Raw genomic sequence first — 27,047 nt, forward strand, 5'->3', positions numbered from 1 at the left:
AATAAGTGGTTTGACAGTACTGCTCCAACATTGTGTGGGCTTGTCTGCCCACATGTACCTACAAGTATGTACAAATCCAGCTTTGTGTCACATGTCATGTTTTAAGGACTGTGTCCTACTGACATGCCACTTCCACTCATGGCCACATGAGTGGATCCAGATGGATCGTAGCTCCTCCCAGTGGTATTCTCAACTGGTATTTATGTAGAAGAATAATTAAGTGTTTGAAGTGGCTTTAGCTGTCTCTAGTACAGCAAGCAATTTGTCCTACTTGAAGAAAGTCCACATTTCCCTTCCGGGTAACTTGTACTTTTTTGTACTCCTGTTTACACCTGTAAAAATCACAAGTAACACCATGGGAAGTCATACAAGAATAAGCTAGGAAACATGAGAGTAAGGTCAGTACTGTGATGTGTCCTCCTCTTGCTGAAACAACCTGTATGGGCATTGATTTCTCCCTGTGCCTTTCACTCTCATCCTATGAAGAGCTTTTGCTGCACTGGTAGTAAATAAAATTATTTCAATGTGAATTTAGGTTGTGCAAAGCCCCTGCGTATCAGAAATATAAAATAAACTGGTGTGTGCCTAGTCTATCACAAATGTGAAGTAAAATGGCTTAGGTTAATCCACCATGAAGGCACTTGAGCAGAAGGTGATAGTGCCCAATTTATGAGCTGTAATTATTTTACCATCATGGAAGCATACTTTTAGTTTGCACAGAAACTGTGAATACTTCAGTCTTCAAAATACAAAGCATGGAAATGACATGGCTTGAGCTACATAGTTGATGTTTGGTGTTTGTTATTGATCAGTTTTTTAATATGCAGAACAATGAGAAAGACATTAACTCAGATCACATACCCATCTTCTCTATTGCTGTCGATTTTTTTGCTCTTTTTTTCTTTCAGATGTTCTTTTTCCCAGCAGCATTTCAGTAAACTGTGCCCAGATAGATTTAGATCTCCTCTAAGGAGTGAGAAAAATGTCCAAAGCCAGATGTACATTCACACTCTGTGTGGCATTCAATTTATAGCAAATTATGGCCATTAATGAGATGAGAGAGCAGACAAAACAGAAAGGATGCCTTCTCTTTTCCAATCATTTGATAAAAGCAGGAAGGCAGTACAACCCATCCATCATGGTTGTCCTGGAACTTTATACCCAGGTCTCCAGGCTGTAATTGCTGAAAATTTTGTGGCAAGAAGTCAGTTATTTTTGCTCGTGTCTTCCTCAAGCCAGTCAGGATTTTTAACTAGCTTTCCCTCATCCCTACTACTTCCACTGTAAATTAGAGCAGGTCTGAGGCTGGTTTGAAGATACATTTGCTGCCTATCTATGGGCTGCATGTCTGGCTACAGTTGACTGGAACATTTCTTCTCTGGACTTGATGGGAAATGCTTTGAGCTGAAGAGAGTAGACTGTGTAAATCCAGATATAAAAATATGTTGATAACTTTTGACTAAGTAGAAACTGTACAGAGATCACCTGACTCTTTTGACAAGAGGTGTCACCAGTGAGGAGTCAGCTTATGGTCCCTGTTGATATGGAAGTTAGAAATACCAATATAACTTATAGTCTGTCAACTTAAAATTTTTCCTTCTAAGTATATGCATTTTTCTGTGTTTCAAAGGGGGCTGTTATGGCTTTTTATATGCACTGAATATTTAGAGCAATTTTTCTGCTCATAAAAAAAAGGCTGACAGTAGTAGCCAAGAAGTGCATAATGCAGACTGCTTGTCCAAACACATTCCTCCTAACTTACACCATGTCCTTTTAGTCCCTTTCTAGAGCTTGTATGAATGCATAAAACAAGTTAGAGGTCACCAGCATCCTAAGCTTTTTCCAAAAGACCTTAAACTGCAATTCTACCATAGGGACAATTCATTGGAGTTGACCACACTGAGGGTGTGAATGCAGATCCAGCTTTGGACATTTTTCTCGCTCCTTAGAGGAGTTCCAAAGTAAGAGTGAGAGATTCCTAACTTCAAAGCAAAACAGACAGAAGGGACTCCCTTGGGTAAGTCTAATAATACCTACTCTGAAGTGATTGATTTGGGATTTCTAGTAAGGCTAATTCTTGTGATTAAAATCAACATCTGAGAAGAGCAATCCTGTCCAGTATGTGAGAGGGAATAAGCCCTTGGCTCAGGCTTGAGTCAGAAGTTTGGTTGTGAGTAGACAAGATCTGTGTTGGGATGAATCTCTAGCCAAGATGAGCTTTCCCATGGGGAGTTATGAAGACAGTGATGGCAGCTGTGTGATTAGCAAGCTCATTTCCACTTCCCATCTGTCTGAATGTCCTTCCATGGGCAGGCAGCTATGCCTATACAATAAAAATGAAATGTATCACCAGTAAGCACATAGCAGGAGTAATTTTCCTTAGGATAAGGAGAGCAATAAATAAGTTCTGCTGAAGTGCTTAGAAGAATGTTTTAGACTTCTTCCTCTTCACTCCCTTCCCACCCTTCCCCAAATTCAGTCTAAGCAATTCCATTATGGTTTCCTTCATAGTCTTACTCCTTTTTGAATGCTTTCTCTTCATTCATTTTCAGACATAATGCCCAGATTGTCAGACCTGTATGTATTTATCATTGTGGTATTTGAAAGTATGTAAATGACTTGCAGATGCTCTACCAGACTGTAACCAAACTTGGCTGTGTCAATTTTAACATACACATGACAAAACCACATTGGCTCTGAACAGGACTTAGTATAATAAGCTCTCTAGGCTCTCCTTCTACATAAACACTTTTATGTTCTTTCTAATTAGAAACAGGAGCCTGTTTCTTTCAAAGTTCATGTGATAGCGATCAGGCCAAAGAGTGAGGCACATGCAATATCTGAATGGTTTTATGATAATACTGCCAGGGATCTGATGTTTATTTTGGGGGAAATACATGTGTGGGAGTGAGTGTGTATGTGTGTACATGTATATGTGTGTGTATGTGTATATATATACACACATATATATAAAAGTTAAACAAGCATAACCAGTAAAGCTTCCTGGAATATTTAATGTGGTACATTTACAGTCCATGCATTTCAGTATGTATTTCACATGGCTTATCGTTGACCTTAAACTTAAGTGAGTATTTTCTTGCCCTTATGTCTTAATGTCTTTCAGCATGAACAGATCTTGAAGTTGCTTTATGAATTGGCAACAGCACTGTGGTTTACCGAAATAAAAATACAAGAACAATCTGTTGTTAATTATATAAATCTCCACACAAAAAGTCCTTCAGGTTGGCCGTATGTTAGGATTATATATCAGTAACTTTTACCTTATAGCACTACTTGAGAATATGGCAGTATTTGAACATGAAGTACTTAAAATAGCTATGGCCAATTTAACTCTGGACAGATGGGGAATAACAATTATTGATCATTTATTGACAGACAAACTGGCACAAGTAAGTGAGGACATGGTTTGACTACAACAATCCAATTACTTAAGAATTTCTTGACAAAAACTACTCATCTGCTGTGCATATCAACAAACAAATAATTTTCAAAATTTCCTTTGATTATAAATCACCAGAAACTAATTTTCATGCACTAATATCACATGAGTTGCAGATTGGTAGGTGGTACAGAAGCCAGGAAAGAGGATGGAGAGAAGGCAGATGGTAATGAAGAGAGCCCTCTCTTGCATGAAAGGGTGTGTTTACAATTTGCAGCGACAATGGGGGTAATGAACAAGCAGAGATTTCATCTCCTTAGTAGACCCATCTCTTGGGGCTGTAATGTTACTGGAGAATAGTGGGAAATTCAGAGAAACATTAACAAAAGTTCCCTAAGATGATTGAAGAACCCAGAAATATTGATGAATTGTGTACTAGTTGATGTGGACTGCTTTGTGAAGATAAAGATGTGGCCTGGCTTAGTACATGTAGTAAAATCTGGTTCCCTTCAATAACTCATCAGCATCTGTTTCAGTCCCGATTGCTTTCCATCTCCAGTTTATACCACTTTAAACTCCCCCAAAAGACCAGAATAATATTTTCTTGTTTAAGTTTCCCTTTCCACCGGAATCCCACTCCAGTGGAAACAAATCCTGCTGCTTTTGTCCTGCTTTGTGTGAAAGAGGCAGTAACATTTATCCCAGGTGAACTTTTCCATTTAAATTTTTTGATGACTTTGTACCCGAAAGGATTATGTGATTTTTCTCAAAGTCCTTAAAATTCAAGCTCTTTTGTTTTTCAGAAATTTTATTCCTTTGTACTGTGTAATTCACCTCTGTGCTTCTTCAGGAAGATGTAAAAATAGCTGTTTCAAGTAGTTGCTTCAGCACACCCATGGGAGCTTCTGTCAGAATCTTGGTTTACTGCACCATGCCCACCACTGATGTGAAAGGGATGATGCTGTCAGTTACCTGCCTTTCTCTTGACTATAATCATATCCATGAAAAAGCTATGTATAAAGACAGCAGGTTCTTACCATGTTGTTGTTATTTGCAGGTTGTCTTCCCCATCTTTTAATCTCTCTTTAGAGAGCAAGTATTTCAAGTGTATTCTGGAAACTGTATCTTTCCCTCCCTTTTTTGACTCTGTAATTAGGAAATGCTAGCTGTGTTATCACAACTCAATTTAAGGTTTTCTTAGTCTGGATTGTGGCACATATGTAATATAAAGGCTTGAAAGTGAGCTAGTTGTGAAGTTGCAACCCTGGATCAGAAGATTCTGAGTTCAGTTTCTGCTTCTTCACCTGAAATTTTACATGATCTTGGATAAAATGGTTTCATTTTTGTGTCACTCCTCCCTACAGACAGTAAGGACTAACTGTTCTGCTTTTCATCCAATACTTTATGTGTATGAGACCTCATTGCCCTCTACAACTACCTGAAGGGAGGTTGCAGAGAGATGGGGATGAGTCTCTTTAACCAAGTAACAAGCCATAGGACAAGAGGGAATGGCCTCAAATTGCACCAGACTAGATATTAGGAAGCATTTCTTTACAGAACGGGTTGTTAGGCGTTGGAATGGGCTGCCCAGGGAGGTGGTGGAGTCCCCATCCCTGGAGGTGTTTAAGAGTCGGGTTGACATAGCGCTGAGGGCTATGGTGTAGCTGGGAACTGTTAATGTTGGATTAATTGTTGGACTACATGATCTTCAAGGTCTTTTCCAACCTAGATGATTCTGTGATTCTGTATGTGAGTGCACATGTGCTTAGTTCCAAGCAACGGAGCATTTAAATGTGAACATGGTTCGTTGATACTGAAGTGGTAAGATAACTATGTGTTTGTACAGCACCTAGCAGATGAAAGAGCATCACTGGGGACATCTAAACACTATGGTGATACAAATAGTGATGGTACAGTTTACTATATAACAGAGGGAGCATGTGTACTCTGGCAGTGAAGTCTGTTTTACATAATTATCTGCATAGCAGATTGGGAAGAATTTCAATTAGCTACAACCCATAAATGAAAAAGCATGACACTTTGACAATGAAACATTAATTTAGGAGATGAATCTGCAGGATGGATGTTGATTGTCATTTCTGAAGGAAGCAAAAAGGTCAATACTTACATTAGAGTTTGTATGGTGTTACGATAATTAGGTTGAGGTATCTTTTCATTTTTAAAAAGTCTTAATAGAAAGATAATGTTAGTTCTACAAAAACTGTCTTACACTGAGGCAAAAATATAATCAGTGATATCAGTTCAAAAACTCATGCGGGATAGAAATAATTGAACAGAAAGGTTTATATATTGTACTGGTGTTAAGACATTGAGCTATAACTGCTCTAGAATTTGTAATTTTTTTCATCTTTAAAAATATTAAACTTTCTTTCCCAGTCAGCTTCTAACTGTCACTCCACTGTTATTTAAATAAACATCCATTCTGTGCAATCTACAAGAAGATTAAGCATTTCTTGAAGTCTCAGGTTAAAGGAGAATAATGGCTGTACTTTTTTCTTGGATTGGTTTTGTTTGCTGTTTGTTTCTGGCTCTAATGGAGAACTGGAGAGAGGGGCTCACATGTCTAGTTCTAGTCAGCAAGCTAAAGCCTGTGTGTCATGAGGGATATTTTTTTTATTCTACCTTCACAGATGAAGCCAAAGAAATTGTATTGTGCAAATAGAACCTAGAAGAGCATGTATCCTTTTTTATACTGTACTGTTTTTTCTAAATTAAAATATTCACTTTTTTTGTTAGTGTCTGTCTCTTGAGCAATGGAAAATGAACCTAGATTTTCTGAAATTAAACAAAGTGTTGTTTACCACTTCCTTGGCATTTACAGTGGAAGTAGTCATTCATTGCCTCAGGGTTGAAGCTGCAATACAGTTAAGGCTCAGACACACAACTGAGTCACTCTGTACCAGCTTAGCCATGGCAAATGAAACTGGGCACAGACACCAGGTAAAAAGCATGGGCCTAAAAATCAGTAAAATCAGTTTTAAATGTTGTTTTTCTTTGTGCTTGTGGATCTGCCCGTGACTCATACTGCCCTTCAGCATATGCCTGGTCATACCAGCTGTGGCAGTAACAGGGTTGCCCTTGGGTACTTCCCTGTAGTTGTCCAGGGCAAGTGTTTCTCTGTGATGCTGACACTTGGTACGCCAGAAGAAAAGTTCTGCTACAGAGTGCCCTAATGCAGAATTGATAGGTTGCTTGCTCTTGACCTAGCAGTGCACTTTGCTAGTGTTAGATGCTCATGATATATTGTCCTTCTTTTGAACTCTCACTGAAGAGAGGGCTCTCATGTGTGGGCTTCAGTCGTGGTTTGACTGCTATTTGCTGTAAGGCTTTCAAGGATCCATTTTCCCTTTCTCTCCTCCACTTCTTTTTGTCTAGTCAGACTGAAAGTCCTCACTCAGATAGGCTCTGTCTCTCATTTGTGCAGTGGCAGTTGAGTTAACAGTGCAACTACATGGTACTGTGGTGACACTGCTGTTTCTGGTCTGATTGGTGTATTCAGAAGCATGAGCATCTTTGAACAGACTTACCAAATGGTACTCGTGGACATCCACCTAACCTTGTGAACTCTTCTCCCTAGGTGACTGTAGTTTGGATTCTGTGGAGGTGGTTTCTGCTGACTTGGCCCTCAAACGTGCTTCTCTTCCCTGATACTAGACGCCAGTCAGGTAAGGTGATATAAAGGTCTTTCAGTGCAGGGTAGCCTTTTACATCATTTGGCGTTAATTTCAGTACCCACAGCAAAAATCCCTGTAGCCTGATTCACTTTGCAATTCTGTGTCCTTTTCATCCCAATAACCAAGTGCTTTGCATATGTTTATGTTAGTGCAAAATAGAATATTTAACCTGAAAGCCAGCATTTATTCAGTCCTGTGCTAAGGTGCTAGTAATGGAAGGAGTTCCCAGAGCCATGGATGTCTGGATTTACAGGTGAGGTTTTCCATTCAAGTTTGATCAGACCCATTTTGCTTATATGGCTGCATGTGTAACATAGCATGGTCTAGCCGTAGGTCAAGTAGCAGAGAAGGTTACCGTATGATCATTTATTTTTATAAGGGTGGGTAATTTCAAAGGAAAACAGACCTGATTCCCTGTGCTTCCTTCTACAGATTATAAAAATACTCTTATGTAATAATTAAATACCTCAGCTCAGTTTTCAGATAATCAATAAAAATGTCAAAAAATCCTATTGTTTTTTGAAATTTACTTTCCATGTTAACAGTGCAGACAGGCATAAGGAAATTAATATTTTGTGAAACAGCAGAGGACCTTAAATATTTTTAAAGTCTCATCTGAGCCAGTGAATGAACAACTACCTATCTGTGCTCAGTCCTTTCTCCATCTGCATCAAAGCACAGTCTTTTTTGACAAAGCATCTGATTCATGAGACAACCTTACAGTTTAATTAGCAAAGGAGTGTGCAACATGTGGCCATGTTGAATTCATCAGGTGTTTGGAAAAGGAAAGCTAACAGATATTTGATTGAGGTCTGTCCAGTGGAAACATATCACAGCTCACATCCTTTCTCAGGCTGGGATAAACCTGGGTGAAAAAAGCCTTTTTGGTTTTTTTAGTGACCTGCATTACTGTGTGTCCAGTTTCATTTATTACAGAACATAGATTCTGCAGAGGCAATGTCTTTGCACTCAGTCAGGACCCACCAAAGCAGGCACCCTTTCCTCACAGGAAATTCTCCAGGGTGACTTTGCAGGCTTGGGGTTGTGACTGGCATCTTCTGACTTAGAGGAGAATGGAGATGTATGAGTACCAGGAGAAAGCATAATATTTTTGCTTTTCAGCTCCTCTATAAGCTTTACTCCTGACACTAGAAGAATTGCACTGAAGTGTGCATCAGATCCATAAGTTCTAGTTTGAGACCTGAAAGCCTTTCTCCAAGGTCTTTTTATAACCCTGAAATTAGATGAAAAATATTATATAAATAAGACTGTAGAATGACAACCTCCCTCTTGTGCTTCAAGGGACAGACTGCTTGTTCCACCATAACACCCTGAGCACCTAAGTCAGGCAGAAGGCCAGCAGGGCTCTGACATGTTTTCAACCAAGCTTGAGGTATGTAATTCCAGTCTGAAGGGCACAGCACTGAAAATGCACATTATTAGGTGAAGGTTGGCAAAATAACCTTTGCCCAGCCCTTCATGAAACACTCCTGTTTTCCTCTTGCTTGTAGAACTTTATTATTTCTATAAAACACACAGTCCTCTGTTATAATTAGATGATCCCAGGGTCACACATTTATGGAGCATGATTCTAGTTATACCAACAGTGATATCAACTGTTGTGCTGGCAGCAAGCTCTTCTGTTAGTGACACACACCCACGTCTCAGAGCAACCAAAGCCAACATGCTTCATTACTACAGACAGCAAAGAAAACACTTTCTCCTTTATTAATTCAGTGAAATTCTGTAAAGGTGAAGGGCAAGGTTAAAGTGAAAACTGAGTTAAAACAAGAATTCAAAGGTAAAATGAAGCTGGTGTGCAGAGTGCTTAAATAACCTTTATCTGCCCCAGTGTTTGTACCAAAGTAACCTCTCAGCTTCTTAAGCAAAAGGCTTTATTTGTTGTTTACCATTCAATGGCTTAGTCAGGGAAGCATTTAGTCCCACATTTTACATGTGCTGTGGTAGAGTAATAGGATTTGTGTACAACTGATAAATCAATGTGGGAATAGTATCCCATAAAGAAAAGCTTTGTACTTCTCTCTTCCTTCAGGACAGAATGAGCAACTGAAGTAACAAATCTGGTTTCTATAGATTTCCGCCTCATGATTTATGCAAACTCTGACTTTTTTACAGTTGCAAAATTTATAAGAGTAGCTTTCCAACTATGTTCTCTGTCTTAACAAAAGCCATTCCCTCAGCCAGATGCTGAAGATAGTGTCCTCTGTCTAGCTGCCTATTTTCTCATAATTATTCCTGAATTGCCCATTCCTGCCAACTTTGTTTGAAATCTGCTAATAAATTTATATATTTATAAGTTCTCAGGACATGAGCCTACATGCACAAAAAATTGCTCCTACATTGTGACTGTTACAGTCCCATTTCCTTAGGGAGCCAGCTGATTAACCCAAAACACAGAGAAGTTAAGCTGTCAGAACGTGCTTTTTACCCCCAAGGGCTAAACTTTGTCACACAGCTTGGCAAATTAGTGTGCATCCATACCAATTCAGTGACTGAGTCAGGTCAATCTTTTTGTTTGTCTGAAGGCTGGTTTGTGAAATATGCGTGGTGGTGTATAGAAAAAAGACCCGTATGTGTTGTGGAAATAGGTCCATATCCTGTAACACAGACTCATTGGAAAACAGGGCTCCAAGAAAACTTTGGAGTCTGACAGGCCATCCCTCCCTCTTCACGGTAGGCTGATACATGCTTATATCATGGTTTGTAGTCATTTGTCTTTCTTATTCTCAAATAACTCCATTATCTCCACAGGCAAGATATTTTCAGAACTTTCCTTCTGTTACCAGAAGATTTTGCTAATAATTAACAGACTTTTGAAAGTTGCAGGCTTTACTGTCAGTTATATCCAAGTGAGAGTCTGTTGGTCTCAGCGTCCTAGAGGAAGATGTGTTTAATCCACTAATATACACCATCCTAGCAGGGCACATACAGACTTCTTCCCTATAGGCCTGTGAAGTATCATTCCGTAACCCAACTGCTACCTCGTTCTGTGCCTCTGGAGAGGAACAGAGTCTGATGGACACAGGCTTTTCTGCCTGCTTCTCCCTCGAGGTGAAGCCTCTTTTCCCTCTTGTGTATCCCATTATGTCCTCATCCCCTTCTCTTTCTCCTGGCCATACCAACACTTTAATTCCTAGAGCTCTGTTGCTGTAACAAAACAAGTGGGCTAATGATTGAGATATAACTGCACACTGTTTTAAAGATACGTGCAGTGAGCACAGATATAATGCAATTAAATAATACTTCTAGTGCCTGAAGTCCGTAAGTGTTTAATGGTACTCCTTCAGTGACAAATCTATAGTGGTCACAGAAAAGCAAAATTAACTTCAGTTAAGAGACTAGCCAGAAGTATCATTGTCTGCTCATCAGTCCATCATTCTTGCCTACGTAGCTGCAAATGATACAAAGCATTCTTACCACCACTGTATCCTTCAGGGTGAGTAAACACATGCCTTGAAATAATAGTTTTGGCCACTTGTAATTGGAGGCCAGATCACTGTAAGGTCACTTATTAATAAGAGGGTTCTGGTACAGGTCTGTCCTACCTTGACACCTCAGAAAATGGGACAAGTGAGTTGGGTGCCTTCTGGGCCAAATCTAGGACTGCTAGAAATGAGTGCAATTCTGTTGAGACAAGTGGAGTCATAGTTACTTGTTAACATTTTTAATTAAACAGGCAGAGTTCATTGTTACAGTGCTGTAGGGAGAAATCTAGAAATTAAATAGGTTTATAGTTATTAACAGGTTCATGGCTTTTTAAAATAAAATTGCTATGTCATTAATTCGTATGTTACCTCAAGGTTATCATGTTTTGATGCAGGTGTACTTCAGAGCAAGAGTTTTGTCCTATGCAATAACCTAGTTATGTCATTTAGCACTGAAAAATAAGACAACAGTGGTATCTGATGTATGAACAATATGCTAGTGAGCAAGTGTGTAGAAAGCAGATACAAAGTGTGAAAATGTAAATCAGGTGCCTGCCAAGCCAGGACATGTGTGAAACAAATGTTATCACAGTGGTGCTGACAGGTGTTAGCAGCAGCCAGCATGTGGGTTTTCTGCTAGTGCTCTTCATTTACATCTTTCTATTAAGTGAATCCCAGCTCTCATTTTTTCATGTGGAAAGCTTCTGTCCTTTTATTTTTTGTATAACAAGAGATATTTAATGTGGTGACGTGACTGGTTCTGGACTAGTCCAGGCCCTGTAGCCCCTGGAAAGGGATGGAGGGTCCTGCTTTCCTGCCTGCCTCCAGGTCCCTGTGTAAACCTTGAGAGTTCATCTGTCCTCACTAGCACAGATAAAAAGAGTTGAAGGTAACTGAATGCTGAAATGAAGTATGAGTTTTGTTAGATATGCAGATCTTGGGTTGACCCTCTTGAGATGCACAGCTTCTATATCAAGGAGAAAAAAGCCGTGTAGTGAGGCAGGGGGGAATGAGTTCTCTGAATTTTGGGGAGGAGGTGGAAAAAGGGAAGTAATTGAGACATTTAAAACCCCAGCCCAGCACATACATTTAGAGCAATGCAGAAGGAACCCTAGAAGCTGGACTGGGAGCAGGACATAGGGACAAGTTGTTGGAGCAATCTGAAGGTAGCCTGCTGGTTTCCATGGAGGTGAAGTGCCAGATTTCTGCTTTTTGTGCATGAGCAGGAATGTGTTCCCAAAGGACACCTGTGTACAAACATGAGACTTAATGTTTATTGTCTCTGAGCCCATTGCATCTGATTCAGTATGAAATAACTGATTTGTTTCTGGAAGATGGCAGGTGCTTTGGCATTGTTCATAATCGTGGCCTGGTGAAATCTGAGGTAAAGGCAGTTAGATACAGTGGTACCAGGGAGCCTTGGGCCCTCCATATCTTAACTTGAGGAAAAAAACACCTGTGACAGTTTATTCAGCACTCCCAGAGGGGTGGCTCTGGAGAGCCTTCAGGAAGAGCTGGGGCTGAAATGCTCTTTTCCAGTGCTGAGGTGGAACATCTGTGTTGTCCATGTTTTTTCTACCAGCTGATGCATGATAAGGGATTTCTGACATCAAGATGCTGAGACCTGAAGACATACAAGGATCTTCACTGCCTGAGTGTCTGCTCAGAGCTTACTGAACCTGCCCAGTGCTGGTACAGCGCACACAGAGCAGGATATGCCTGGTGTGAAGATGGGCTCTTTGGGCACCTGGTTAGGAAAAAAATTCCAGGTAGGAAAGAGGAGGAGAGGATCTTTGATGCTGTGCAGTCTCTAGGGATGATATAATTGCAAATGAATCTCCTAATTTACATTTCTTTCTGTGACTTTCACCTTGTCATCAGCAACTTGGTAGCCCATGGGAGTACACTTGTAGGTGTGATGGGAGTGTTGCGGGTGATACCAGATATCTGTGGTGTAAATGATGGAGCAGCTGCCTGAAACCTGTACATTTAAAATAAAAGTTAAGGTGAAAGTCTGTCCGACTGGTTGAGCAAATAAGGAGCTGATTAGCACCAGCCCCTGACAAGTACCTTCACAGAGACCACAGGAGGTTGGATTGGATAACCTCAGCACAAAGGTAATAAACCCTGCTCTTGCACTTTGTTCCTTTGTGTTGGCAACAGGATTTTGTGACCACTTTAATTGTATCTATACAAAACCAAGGTGGTCTACACCTTTGCTGCAAGATTGACAGAGTTTTCCTGTGTAGTAAGCAGCTATATGTTCCACTCACAATGGCTTGACAAAAAAGGGCTAGTTGTGGTTTGTAGTCTTCTGAACACTGTACTTGAGCTTTTCAGTTATCGTTTGTAAGCATTGCAATGAAGGACTTGGAAGCCATTCTTCTGTCTCAAAACTTATCTGTTGTAGTCAAAGGTGACAATAGGAAGCTTTTGAAAAATACTTCTCTAGAATATTTTTTTCAGTTAAGTTTTCTTGCATTTGGCAAGGATCAAGATGGTACTGGACAGGTGTTATCCTGTCCTGTAGGGTTTACTTGGGGAGGAGGAGATCATACAGTGAAATGCAGGGTCTGTATGTTGGTAGAAATTCCCAGATAGACCACTGTATGAAGTAACACTGGAAGGGACTGAGGGGCCATCTAAATGAGCAATTGCACATGCATTCCCAGTAAGATTCTGCAGCTCAGTGAAGTATAGTGATTGTTGTACATGTAAGCAAGGAACATCATGTGGTTGTAGGGAGGAGACATTAAAGTTATAAACAGCATTAGCAAAATCATTCCACGAATAACTTGTTTGGGTCTTTGGTGTCCATGCATTTAAAAGTCTGCTGGGCATTTGGAATACATGTAGAAAGAAAAATTATTTCAGAACTAGGAAGGACTTTTCAGTGAGGGATTTAAGACTCACTTCGTTTCAGTCTTGGTTTAGAGAGGACTTGCTTTCTACTAATATATAATTGGGGAAAATACTTCTGATAGCTTTCAGTTTAGCAGAGGATGATAAGTAGGATCTAATATTTGGAAGCTAAAGCTAGACAATTTCAGGTGAGGACTGTATCACAGGATTTTAGCTGTGAAAGACCAATTTAATTTGCATGTGATGGTCTTCAGGTGGGAAGTATCTGGAATCCCAGACTAGATTTCCCAAATACCTACTCTAGCTCACATGAAAGTTAGGTACGTAGATGGAGAAAAGGAAGTAGAATGTACAGGAAAAAAGATGAAAAAAACAAGCAGGAGATTCCAGTTGATGCTTTCTCATCATGAGAAGAACAGAGTATTTATCCCATGTGTCATGTAGACTGTTCTCCTATGTATGTATCCTCAATGGGTGCGTCTCATTGCCTGATCCATGCAGGCCTGAGGTACCTAACCCAGCGTCTGGTTGAGGAGAGATAATCCTTTAGGGTGTTCCCCAGGAGCATTTGCTGACAACTTAAGTCTCTGTCTTTCCAATAGGACCTTTCAGTAGGTTCAGCATGATTTTCAGCTGTTAGGATCTTGCTCTATGAAATGCAGGTTGTACAGCTGTGTCACTCACAGCCAGTGGCTGAGCTATGCTTTTTTGGTATTTATTGGGTTGTTACTTATTAGGCTGCTGTCTGCCTTTCTGCTTGTTGCCTTCCAGTTCCCCTACTCAACTGAGCAAAAACATTCCCACATATCAGTAGGTGGATATAGCTCTAATAGACAGGTCATGCATTCATAACCAGAGTGCTGCCCCTTCACTCATTTTAATTATTTCCTGTAGCAGGCTGCAACCTTGTCATATTCCCCTACATTGCCAAAAACAAAATCAAAGCTGATTGACTCTTTTGGTAGCCTTGTAACTCATCTTAAATGGCAGTAATGTTACCTAAAGAGAGAGTCGACAGCATAAAGGAACACCTTATGAGATCTTCTAATAAAGAGCTGCATCAATTTTTGCCATGTGAGAATCTAACCCATTGTATGGGAATCAGTTATATATATATATATCAGATTATATAAAATATAATAGATAGATATAAAATATATATTTTTCTAGATGTACCGTAAGTCCTGGGTCCTGCGAACACGTACACGTGCATAATTTTACTTGCTGGTCGGTGCCATTGCTCTGTGACTGTCTGTCCCCTAATTCAAACAGAATAACATTACAAAAGGTATTGCTAAATAAAGAGCTGTAAAAGTCTGTGTTGGAAGTGGTATCCAAGATCTATTTCCCCCCAAAATATAGAACCCATTCAAGTCATCTAGAAATGCCTGTGGTCATTGTTAAGTCTGTTGTGTAATCTGATGGCTAAACACACACACAGAGCTATGTATTCCATGTTTTTAAATATTCTCAGTTTAGTACAGCTTTTGTCCATGGGCAGCAAACATTGGTGTCTCAAGAGGCAGTTTACATTTGGAGTAATTAAAAAAAGGTTACTGCTAGTGTTGAAATAGAGTTTGATTATGTTGTAGCATAAACCAGATTTTTCTTCCTGTGGCAAGACCCTTCCAGCTTCAGATTTAAAAACCTTAGGCCCTGATCCAGTCTTTCCAATGCTTTTGCTGACAGCTGGAATAGGCCTTCAGTGCTCACACTGGCCCGCTACCTGCTAAGTCCTTGGCTCCTCCATTTTCTGGCATCTTCTGCAATAGATGAGATGATACAAAAAAAATGCCTTGGCTTCTAGTTGAAATTTCACATATGGTAAAATGAGCTCAGCACTTAGCTATGGGTTGGGGGTTTTTTTCCTCAATCCTCCCTCCTGGTGACAATTCCAAGAGCATATTTGGAAAATGGAAGCAGAAAATAGGAAAAACTTAAGCAAGTAGGGGAGATCTGAAAGTATGGCGGTTTTGATACAAGCATAATGTGTCAAGCAGAAAAACCTCTTCAAACCATCTCTGCAAACTCACAGAAGAAAATATGATGCATGGTGTTTGTGCAAAAGATGAAGAATCTGGAATGTTCATGCTTTGAGCTAATTTAGAGGTATCTGTGCTGGCTGATACAGGGGCAATAGCATGAATGAGGGTTAGAACCTATTAGTTAGTCAACACTTGCTGGAAGCAGAAATAGAATGAAGCACTAACAGACCCAATAGGACAGGAAACATCTGTCATACTGACACAGTCAGCATTGTAACTGAAAAGGACCTTACCTTGCAGTCTTTGCTTGGGCAGGCTGAAGAATTTTAAGTTGAACTATATAGTTAACATTTTAGAGAGCACATCCCAACTTTTTGCATCAATGACAACTATGTGTTATTTTAAGCTAATCTTTGATGAACTTTGTTCCTGAATATTTGGTGGGATTTTTTAAGCTGTCCTCTTGATAGACCACTACTAAATGTCTTCCTCACTCATATACACATTTGCAGTTCAGTCACTGAATTAAAAAAAATAAATTCATGTAGTCATGGCCATTAAGTCTAAATGTTTATCTTTTTTTAAATGCTGTATTCCTAAAGTCACTAAGTACGGGTCTTTTTAAGTGACAAAAAAAGCAAAATTGCTGCTGAAAATCGGGCACTGAATTTATAGAGATAACCAAAGTACAGAAAACACAGTGAGTCCAAGTCCATCATCAGTTCCACTCTGTGGGGTAGTAATAGAAAGGAACTTGCTTGTTAAGACCATGTGCAGGTGGGATCACCAGATCACTTTACACAGGCTTACCGAGTGATAATCTCAGCTCAATATGTAATTACCACTCAAGTCTCAGCATCTGTCAGGACATGCATGTTTTTGACAAAGCTTGTAACAGACATATATCTGCTTTTGAGCCCACTGTTAATTTCCTTTTCTTTTATAACTACTGCTGCTTTATACTACAAGATCATACTGCTTGAGCTGAATGTAACAAAATTAGCATCAGTATACGATTTGGAAGAATGAAAGAACTTTTCAGATGACAAACATTAAAGAGCTGATAAATGCTCCCTGACAAACATCGCTGCTATGAAGCTTTGTTTACATGCTTTATTTAATGGGCAAATGATTAACCAGTGGTCTGTATCAAAAACCTCTTTTAATCTGGCTTGATCCTACTGGTTATCTAGTAATTTAGGAGAGTGCTCCTAGCCATTCTGCAAGTCTGGGGGAAGAACAGACCCATGAGATTTCAGAGATATAAGCAAGTTCCTGGTAGCTGCAAATAAGAAATATATTATAATGTCTTCACATTAGGTTGTATTTAGCGTTCCAAATATATCCCTCTGTGGGAGATGTGCTCTTGCTGTGCATCTCCCCAGGGACGCCAGGCTCTTCCAAGGTCACGCCGTGCTTCCAGTTTTGCTCTGCAGTGTGCTTTCCTCACTGACGTGCGGTGTCAGCACTCTGCCCGCAGCAGGGCTTTGCATGCACCCGAGGGAGAGGCCGAATGGAGTTGAATGCTTTAATGCGCCCTGGCACATTGGCATACTTCAGACTTTTCTCTGAAACCATTATGGTTGATGCCTCACTCTTGAATGCAAAGATCAAACAGCCACGAATACCATCTGGGCAATTCTTCTGAAGAGGAGGGTGCTGGGTCCCTGATGAGACTTGAGACAGACGAATCTGTTGATCGTGGATACACACAAACACTGTCTTTGGGGATGAAAGGAACCGGTTATCTGTGTAGTTGGGGCAGGGCCACTACCACAGTGGTCTATCCAGCAGACAGCTTCCCCAGTATAATTCACTGTTGATGTGGATGCAGTCACAAAAGAGCTGTGTATTGTCACGGTAGCACGTCCACCAAATGTCCTAGGAGTATGTACCCCATGTGACGGGAGCTGAGAGGGAAGGGACAGCCTTCTCAAATCTTCTATAGTAAGTCTGTCCCTGATATGGGACTCTGGCTAGATACCGTGGCTGCAGTGGATTTGTGCTTGGGTTGAAATTACCTTTAACCTTTACAGAAGAATTGACTAAAGGAAGCAAAAGCTTTTTGATCCATAAACTCACTTACTCTGAAATCAATACCTACATTTCCTGGAATTCCTTGGCAATGAGGACTGGGGATTTCTTGAAATTGAATCTCATCAGCCACAACATTTACTTTTGCTGGAATAGTATTACATAGGTCCATCCTGGGACCATGTTATCTTACTAATGCAAAAATTAAATCAGACTGATGTGTTTTAAACCAACATTTTTATCTGAATGTTCCCAGTTCTTAGTACAGCATTGGTATATGCAGTGAGATTTTTATTAATTTTCATGAGAAGGATGGGCTGAAGTCCAGTGATTTGTTAGACTTTAGCATGACTTTTGCATATAAATGTCCTAAAATACAGGAATTGTTGTTCTTCAGGCGTATGATAGCTGGAACTGCCTGAGATCACCTTAATACTAAGTTTGTGTCCCGCTTCTGCAGCAGCACAATGAACTATGTTGTCTCTGTTTCCTCGTAAATGTTGGTTGTTTAAACAGGTGACACTAGCATCTAAGAATTATTAAAGTTTTAGTAATTATTTTAGATCAGATGGAAAAGCAAAATTTTGCCCTTGCAAATTGTTCTTTGAAATGTATGATATAATGACTAATTGCTGGGACTTAATCGAATAGTTAAAGGAACTGCTGGTACTGATAACACTAGAGTTGAAATATTTTTATTATGGCCAACATGATTCAGTTTTAAGTGCTATTTATTTTGCTTTTGTGAGAACTCTTGGTATATTTGATGTATCTGACACCCTACTGAAACCAGTAGGGAATTGTTAGGGTATAGGATGTGTTTAACAGGTCATCCGATAAGTTGCTGTTTCCCACAAGGACTTGATGACAGGAGAAAATTTTTTGTTGCATGGGCTTACACAAGGTATCTGAATTTTTGCAGTGTACTGTGGTACAACTTTGTGAAATGAGCCGCTAGCAAAATGAGTTCTGAGAATCTGTATAATTAAACTGCTGAGAGCTGTAAAACCACTATGTTAAAGTACGACATGTACTTATTGTAAAGGAGGATCTGTAAAGTTTCTGGAATAGAATCTAGTTACAAATTGCCCATAGTTTTTTGAACTCTTATGCAAAGTGGTTTCATATTTAGAAATTGTCAGTTTGGGGTTGATAGTAGCTTTTTAAAAAAAATTATGCGTCCGTCCTCTCTTGATACAACCTCTTCATTCACATCTATCCAGTGGAAGTTAAAACTATTAAGCGAGATAGGGATCTGAGATTCCTCTTCTTGCTTCTAATGTACAGTAAGTTTTTGGTACAACTAAACAATGATGTGACAGTTTATAATGTGATACATTACAAAGTATTTAAAGCTTTGTTGTTAATTGCTTTATATATGGACTGTGACTGATCTTCCATGATGCAGGTCTCTGACATGGAAAAGAGGTGTGAGGGAATGACGTAGATCTTTCTTGGCCTATGAGTGTGGATTTGTAGGGGAAGACTGTGGAGATTACTGGAACCATGAGCACTCAGTTGCTTAGCAAGTAGGCAAGAGGAGGCTTCCTCATTCCAATACCCTAGTATAAACTCATACAAAGGTTATTCAGGTTTTTACACAGGGAAAAGAAACTGAATCATCATTACCCATACAGCAACATTTGATTGCCTTTAGGAAATGGATTTTGCCACCTGCCACCAAACAGAGTAATAAATCCCAGGTTTCCAGTAAGTCAACTCATGTACTAGGACACAATCTAAGATGTGTGTGTTATTCTGATTCTGGCCACTAAATGTTTGACAGAGGTTTTAGATAAAAGGTAACATATATGTAGTGAGGCTGCCTTGTTTTTCTTGAGTCACAGAACTGGAATAACAGGACGCCTTTGTCACCATTCACTGAGCTGCTCATTTGCATGTGGAATTCATTTGCATGCCATTAGCATTTGGGGGGGAGCGCTGGGAAGCGTCTGGGAGGATCTGCACTCCATGCAGAACGTATCTCTGGCTGCAGTTGGGAACAAAATTAGCTTGGCCTGTGGGAAAAATTGACAAATTAAACTTGGCTTCACAAAAATGTCTCTCAACTGTACATTTTTGTTTGGAAAAATGCAGCAGTGCCATGTAGGTAAGGCGTAGATGTTAGGTATTGGTAGGAAGGAGAATTTCATTGCAAATTGCCTTCTGCATTGCATAGCTACCTTTCATATATGGGAAGTTCTTTGGGATTCACTTCTTCTGTCTTAGAAACACTTTTCTCGTTTATTGAAAGGCTCTGTAGAGTCCAAAGTTTTGTTCCTTATTATGCTAACCTGGTTTGTGATCTTGTATGAAAGAGACTTTTTCAAAAATGGCCTGTGAATGCTTTCTGGGCTTCTGAAATATACACCAGCTACACACTTGTCAGCAAAACGTTCCTTCGGTTTAATAAGTACAGGAGTCAGGAAAACTTGTCTGGTGTTTACCAGGACCAAACAGTCTGGTGGAACAAGCATCCAAAGTAGTGAACCGTGGCTAGAGTGACGTAAATGTTTGTGGACAGTCTCAAAGCTGCTCTCTTGGGGTGAATGTTAGTGACACTTCCATGTCTCATGATGGATTCATTCAAACTTTAAGTCACTGGAAAAAATACTCTCCAAAAAATATGCACACAGTCCTACTGACTCAAAATCTTGTAATAGCAGCATGCATATAAAAAGAAAAAAAAAAAAGTTGTAGTTATTTTGTGATCTTAAAAATCAAATGTTGACAGAAAATATCATGGATTCTGACTGAACACATGGTCATTTCAGCTTGTCCAGGACACTTAGCTTCCCTGTGGCTCAGTTAAAGACTAGGATCTGGGATGTCTGTGAGTGAAGGAGGTGGCCCCTGTTGCATATAACCAAAAAGGATTTGGAGCAATTGGTGATGTTAGACTGTAGAAAGGATATTTGTGTTAAATTACTGTATTTGGTAAATCATTCTTTTAAAAAATATATATTTCAAAGATGATAAAAGGGTGGTGGTGGTGATTTATTTACTTATTTCTATAACTGCTTTAATTTCTAGACTGGCACTGAAACTATCTAATCTTAATTAGTAAAAGACTACTGTCTGAGCAAACAGAGCAGCGCCTTTTAGGACTGCACCTGAGGTTAATATATTAGGGCATTTTCAACACAGTCAGGCAGTAAAAGTAATTGTTCAGCTTGTGCAGTTGTGATGTGAGTGTTCTTGGCAAGGAATAGCCAGTTCTGGATTTGATGAGCCTTACGATGTGATTTTGGTCAACTTTTACTTGATCTTTCTGTGCCTCAGAGACATCTGTTCAAGAAGCTGATCATTTTCCTAGATTTGTTCGTTTGGTTGTTTTGTAAGTATCATATACTCTTTCAGGCAAAGCTGTCTCCTTCCTACTCATTATTTGTATATCAACTGCCACAGTATGTCCTCATAGGTGCTGTTGTAATACAGAGCTCACTGCTATTAATAGTTATAAAGAATTCCCATTCGTATGAGCGGGAGGAACTGAGCCTCAGTAAAACCAGGGAAAAGGCTTGATTGGGTGAGGTGGAGGGTATGCTGGCTTCATGCTAGTGTCATCCAGAGAAACATTTAACAGTCTGCAGCAGGAAGCAGGGCTGGGCATTGTGTAAACCTCCAGGGTGTTTTTTCATGTGAGAGAATTTCAGATTCAGGATGAGCTTTAAATTCTACATTTCGTTCAGGCACCTGGAATGTTTTATTTATGTTGCATGTAGTATCTACAATGAGGGTTTAAGGGAGTTCAGTTTAGGGCGGGAGTGGGAGAGGAAGAAATACATCTGTTGAAAAATTCCTCTCCATTTCTTCAAAGATGCTGGCCACATGACCAGTGGCAGGCATCTCCTATATAGGGAATACTTGCATACATGCTTACAGATAAGCAACCCCCCCCTACTGAGATGCTCTCTGCTAAGAAATGCATAGCAATATGCTTAAGCAAGGAACTGATAAATCCATCACAAAATAGTGGCTTGCCATTTTCTCCTTGCAAGTTTTTTTTAAACATGTATGCATGTTCTTTGTATGCAGGAATACATAACCTCACATGCTATTTTAAGCATGTGGACAATACACACCAGCTTACAAATCAGTAAAACCCTAAGTGCTTAGGTAGTATCAAGCTTGAAGATTAATTTGCAGCAGAAGCTGCTGCTAGCTGGACACTGAAATGAACATTAGTTTCCGCTTTCTCCTTCAGTGGGTACTAAGAGGAATATGGATGCCTCAAGCTTGACATTACATGAAATTGTTATTAGGATGTGGATTCCAAATTTTGTGCCTTTTGGGTTCTATTCTTTTAGATTTAAGCCTATAAAGCCAGACCTTGGAAAGGTCTGATTGTTGCTGATTTACATCAGCTACAGATCTGGTTCAGGGGACACACTGGCATACTAACTTGTACAAATCCCACTATGAAGCGGTTATCGTCAGTTCCTGTATTCCTGTGGTGACTAACTTCAATTTTCACGGTGTGCTGTAAAATGTAGTTAACACAGTTAACCTAAAGTCACTTCTGAAAAACTGTTTTCACAAGGGAGGTTACTTAAGTTTGAAAGATATACAGGCACTTAGCAATGGCAGGTAAATCCCTCACTGGATTTGAAAATCCTATTTGGTGCTTACTCCTTGTTGGCTTCCATGGGAATTGAGCTTGTTTGTGTTTTTGAAAAATCCCGTGGGTACTTATATGCATCTTTATCTACTTAAAATTCTGGCTGTTGACAGTTTTGAAAGTATCATTTGCTAACTAGCAAACTGGAGAGTTGATTTGTGTTCCTGTCCTGGATTTCAGTGATTGCTAACATGGTCCTGTCTACAGGGTGTAATTTATTCTTTTGTTCAGCATGAAGATTACCTTCTGGCAAATGCCAGTTGATTGATTTGTTATTTATTTTGCATATATGATATTTCTTCTGCTGCATTTTAAGGTGTGTGTCAGCTGCATGGGACAGAAAGGATTTCTGTGCCTGGAAGTTAAAGGCATACAACAGGAAACAATGTTTACATATGTGGTTCCTATTGCATTGAGCAAATTTTCACAAAACCAGAGTCTGACCTTTAGAGTTGACAGCACTGTATTTAATGTGCTTGTAGTTTATTTGAAGGCTTCACTGATTTTTATTTTAGCTTTTAATATCTGACACATTTCCATTACTAAGGGATTCTGCCAAAAGCAATCCAAATCACAATTGAAAAGGAAAAGATGCAGAGTCAAACGCATCACCCCCTGTTCACTGTTCATGGAAAATCTGTATGAATGGGGATATCAGATATCTGCCTAGGCTGAGAGGTGAGTGATTTTTAGAAAGAGTATCAGCCAGCTTGCACATGTGAAAAGTGTCTCTCTTCTAAAGGTCAAGTAAGTAACTAGAAGTGCAGGGTGAGGTTTACTTTAGGAAGTGTTGGTTGTGAAGAAACTGACAGATCATGAAAGTCATCCAGCAAAACAAGTTGGATTTGAGTAATTTATGAAAGTTACAGAGTAATTTATTCATTGAGAGCTGGCAAGAAGCAGTAGCCACGGTTGTTGGTCTTGCTGCAATGATACTCTGCAGGGATAGGCAGCCAAGACAGGACAGACAACTGAAGCTGGCACTGGCTGCTTGGCAAAAGAGCTCAGATGGGTTTTAGCCCTCTGGATAAAGTTTGCTTACTGCAGTTCCAGACCCAGAACTGCTTTGAGACAGCAAAGCTTCATTAGGAAACAAAGTCACAAAAACTGCAAATAGAGAGGAAGACATCACCTGATCTCCTGCTAGCCTTTCTAACGGGGAAGGTCCAAGACCTTGGAGCAAAACAGAAGAATTTTTGTGTCTGTACTGGGTCTTACCAAATGTCCATCCAGCCTATTATTCTTCTTGGCCTTTTGGCTAAGACTGTCATGTCTGTTCTTGTCTGTTTAGTATCTGATAGGTCTTTGCTGTGAGGACTTGCTATTAAATAGCTCTGTGGAGCTGGGCTGTGGCCTGTAGGCTTGCTTTGTCTTTCCCCTGCACCAAAACCCCTCAGTGACCCATCACAGTAGAGTACAGCAGGAGAATAAGGTGAACAAGGCAGGGAAAACATTGCTTCCCTGTATATTCTCCCATCCTCCAGCTGTTTGCAGCTCAGCGATTTCCTAAACCAATGGCATTATCCTTGTGGTAAGCACTTGATGGAATCCAACAGTCCTCTCAACAGACTCTTCATCTCTTTGAGAAGCTAGGGATGCATGTGGTAATTAAGAACAATATCTTTTGCTGGCTTTCTCCCTGGACCTCAGTGGATTGCTGAGCTGCAGTGTGCAGGTATGGCGGGATTTTAGAGGCTGACGGGAGCAAGCTTGAATGTGAATTGTACGAAGTGTCTGTCAGAGACTGCCAAGGACCAGAACCATCTGTGGGGCCTGCCTCTAAAACAAAGGCTGACCTGCCAGGTGGTGCTGCGAAGACTGTGGTCACAAGGACTGTGTACAGTAGAGCTGCTAGTTTATAAACCTGCACATGACACCAGGCGAGAAGTGAGCTGGTGGTATGTGAAACAGGAGGAGCCTGTGGGGACTTGCACTGCCAGAAACCCAGAAGGCAGAAAATGGAGGCTGGAGTGCCTGTTACCTGGATAGAGAACTTAAAAATGTTGCAGAGCCAATGGGCCCCACATCATGCAGCATTGCTGACTGAAATGAGGGAGTTATTTGGCTTCAGAGATGAGTAAGACTGTACAAATACAGAAAAATAGTGCTGGAAATGGAATTTCTGCCAAATTCAAAATTAGCAACTGTGAGTGACAATTGTTAGCAGATGTCAGGTTTCTATTTATTTACTTGTTTTCTGGAATGTTTATAGGTTTCATTTTCATCCTTTTTTTGTATGTTAGTCTTTCAAATTTTCTCATGTAAGGTGCAGAGAATTTGTGTACCAGATCTTTAAATGGCAACATTGAGGCATCTGGGTGAGATTGTATATGACAAGGAAGTTTCTGTGTATGTTTATTGCTGCTGAATATCTTGTTTGTTTACAGAGTGAAATGTTAGTAAACAACTCAAGTGATAGGCAGAATAACCAGTCTACCCTCTCTGGGCTAGTGTCAACCATTATCACCCACCTAATTTCTTTGGAGAGCCTGCTGATAAAATTAACACTCCTCCAAAAACTAAGTAGCTGTTAGACAAGAAGTCTGGGCCCTAGCAAGGCAATGGCAAAACCATTCCACTCCCCTGGAAGAGAAGAGCAAGGACTTGCAACTTCAGCATGCTGCTGAGCCGCAGCAGCTCAGTGCCCTGGAGCCGTCCAGTGAGCTGGTGTCTGCAGTGCAATTGCCAGAACTGTGGATGTCCACTGATTCTCCACATTTTCAAGAAAGCATGAAGGGGAAAGGAAGAGCTGTATCATTTTGCTTCCAAGATAGTCCTTTCACATGGCTGTTGTGACACTGTTCTTGGTCCAATGAACACTGCAGAAATCTATGTTAGCAGCTGTTTTCCCTATCAAAGCATTTTCCATGGATGAGAGTGTCAGTTGGCTGAAAACTCTCTCCAACCACTTGACTTTCCATGATGGGGGTGTTACTTTCATCACCAATAAAATATGAAAACCTTTGGATGTGGTATTACCTGGCTTACTCACACATCCTGGTAAAATTTCCAACAGCTTTTTTTGTGACTGTCAGCTTAATTTAAATCTCCTAATTTTTCTGTGCAGGGAAATAAGCAATACAAGCTGAAGGGTGGATTTTCAATGTGCTTATTCCCCAACAGGGCATATACTTTGTGTGCTGAGTTGGGGGGAGATGAAATAGGATGGCACAGGAATGGACACAAGCTTGCTTCTCTGTAGTTTCAAAGGAAATTTAAAAATTTGTTCTCAATTTATGTGCAACTTCCTTGTGTAGGCAGCTGGACCCTTGGCAAGGACTGTGTCCTTCTTCACTTCAGACGTCTTGAGAGAATTTTACTTGTGACTCTTTGTTTTCATTCAATTTTAGAAATATATGGAAGAGGGGGGCGGGGAGTAAGTTCAGCAGCCTACTTCAAGAAAACAGAAAGGTGGACTGGAGAGGACACTATTCTGGGAGGCCAGAGACATAGGTCCTATCCCCATATCTGTCATTTGATGCCTAACTGAAGGCAAATCACTTTAGGTCTCTCTTTCTTTTATGTTTTCTTCTCATGCTTTTTTTTCCTTGCCTATTGAGCATTTGAAAGCACAGTACCTCGTGCAATAGAAACTAGAGGTCTGGGTGGGGCTGCCGGTACTGATAATCATGATGACAGTGTCTCTACAGTGTTTCAGCTGTATAACATCTGCCATTCCTTGCCCATTCCTATTTGGCAGCAGCAGCAGCTTGGTTTTCTTACATATATTGTCAAAAAAGTAAATTTTGGTGATCTGGGAAGTTCTACAATAGTGAATACTTTGACCAGCATCCTGAATTCAGATAACTCTGTTTAGCATTCCCATGCTAGTTAAACTGTCCTCAGGCTTAACCTGTCATTCAGGTGCTTTTTGACATCTTAATTCTCTCCTGGATAAAAGGTGTTACAAAGATATCCTAGATACAAAGGTGTTACTGAATGCATGCCCAGATAACCTCTCTATTGCAAGTACTATCATGTGTTTGACACTGCTGTGGAGTATATGGAGAACAAGTGCTATACTAGAAGACATGTAATCTTCCTGAAGCCTTTTTATGAAATAATAATTAGGTACTTCATAATGTTCCTTTCTTTTGGTGGGCATTGAGACAAAATTGTGGAATTAACACTTGATAAATATCTTTTTTATCTTGATGGGTGAAATTGTAACTCCAGGCAAGACAGCAAGAAGATCTGTCAAAGACTCAAATGGAGACAAGAGCTCACCTTCTTATTTAAATCTTGTTGCAAAAAAGAGATTTGAATTTGAGGCTGCAAGCCACTGTCTGCAGCTATTGTTTATTCTGCTTATTTGGTGCTCTATTATCTTGCAGAGACTGGAAGATAGTTACATAGTTTTCAATACACAGATACTCAAAAGCCTGTCTTCATTTCAATGCTGGCATTCTCTCAGCCATAGGCAGGGGTGCCATTGCCTGGCACTGTCTGCATCTGCCCGTGGAATGGCATCTGCTGCCTGTGCTGTCAGACTGCTCTGCTTAGTTGGCTCCGACTGTTTCGGGGGACTCCAGTGAGTTACATCAGAGATGGACTTTGTCCAGGGATTCAGTCTTAATTTGAATTTACCACCTCCACTCCCAGAAGGTAGGCTCTGAGATTATTTTAGGAGTGTATATGTATGTGTGATAATTCTAGTGTGTTTGCCTCAGCACGGTCTGATAGACTGCTGTGCTCTTTTCTTTATTTTCCATCTGTGACATAATGAACTGTAGCCACAATTGCATAAAGCCATCTACTAACTAATTTCTTCCAATGGTGACTTTTTTTTTTTTTTTTCCAAAAGGTCATGGACTACACTGCTGCTGACTGTTTACTTAAACAAAAAGAATGTAGTCACACATGTTCACGTATATAAACCATAAATGGTCTGATGCTGTACCATGTATGATGATTTTTTTTTAAATAACTGAAAACAGACCAGCACATGTAGCCTCAAAAGCTGAGTGTACAAGGGAAAAGGAGGAAAAATGCTAAGTTTTTTTG

General features: G+C 40.1%; 1 protein-coding gene and 1 pseudogene across 1 annotated transcript in view; both read left to right on the plus strand.

The window, feature by feature from the left end:
• SPATS2L (spermatogenesis associated serine rich 2 like) overlaps nt 1-27,047 on the plus strand; it is a 155,043-nt gene that overhangs the window by 14,678 nt on the left and 113,318 nt on the right. Inside the window, exon 3 of the mRNA XM_074872806.1 lies at nt 6,999-7,086. The gene's annotated coding sequence lies outside the window, so the exon portion shown is untranslated. The remainder of the gene's footprint in view (nt 1-6,998; nt 7,087-27,047) is intronic.
• LOC141945562 (U2 spliceosomal RNA) lies at nt 23,282-23,449 on the plus strand (annotated as a pseudogene).

Source organism: Strix uralensis, chromosome 6, assembly GCF_047716275.1.
Source record: "Strix uralensis isolate ZFMK-TIS-50842 chromosome 6, bStrUra1, whole genome shotgun sequence".
NCBI lineage: Eukaryota > Metazoa > Chordata > Aves > Strigiformes > Strigidae > Strix > Strix uralensis.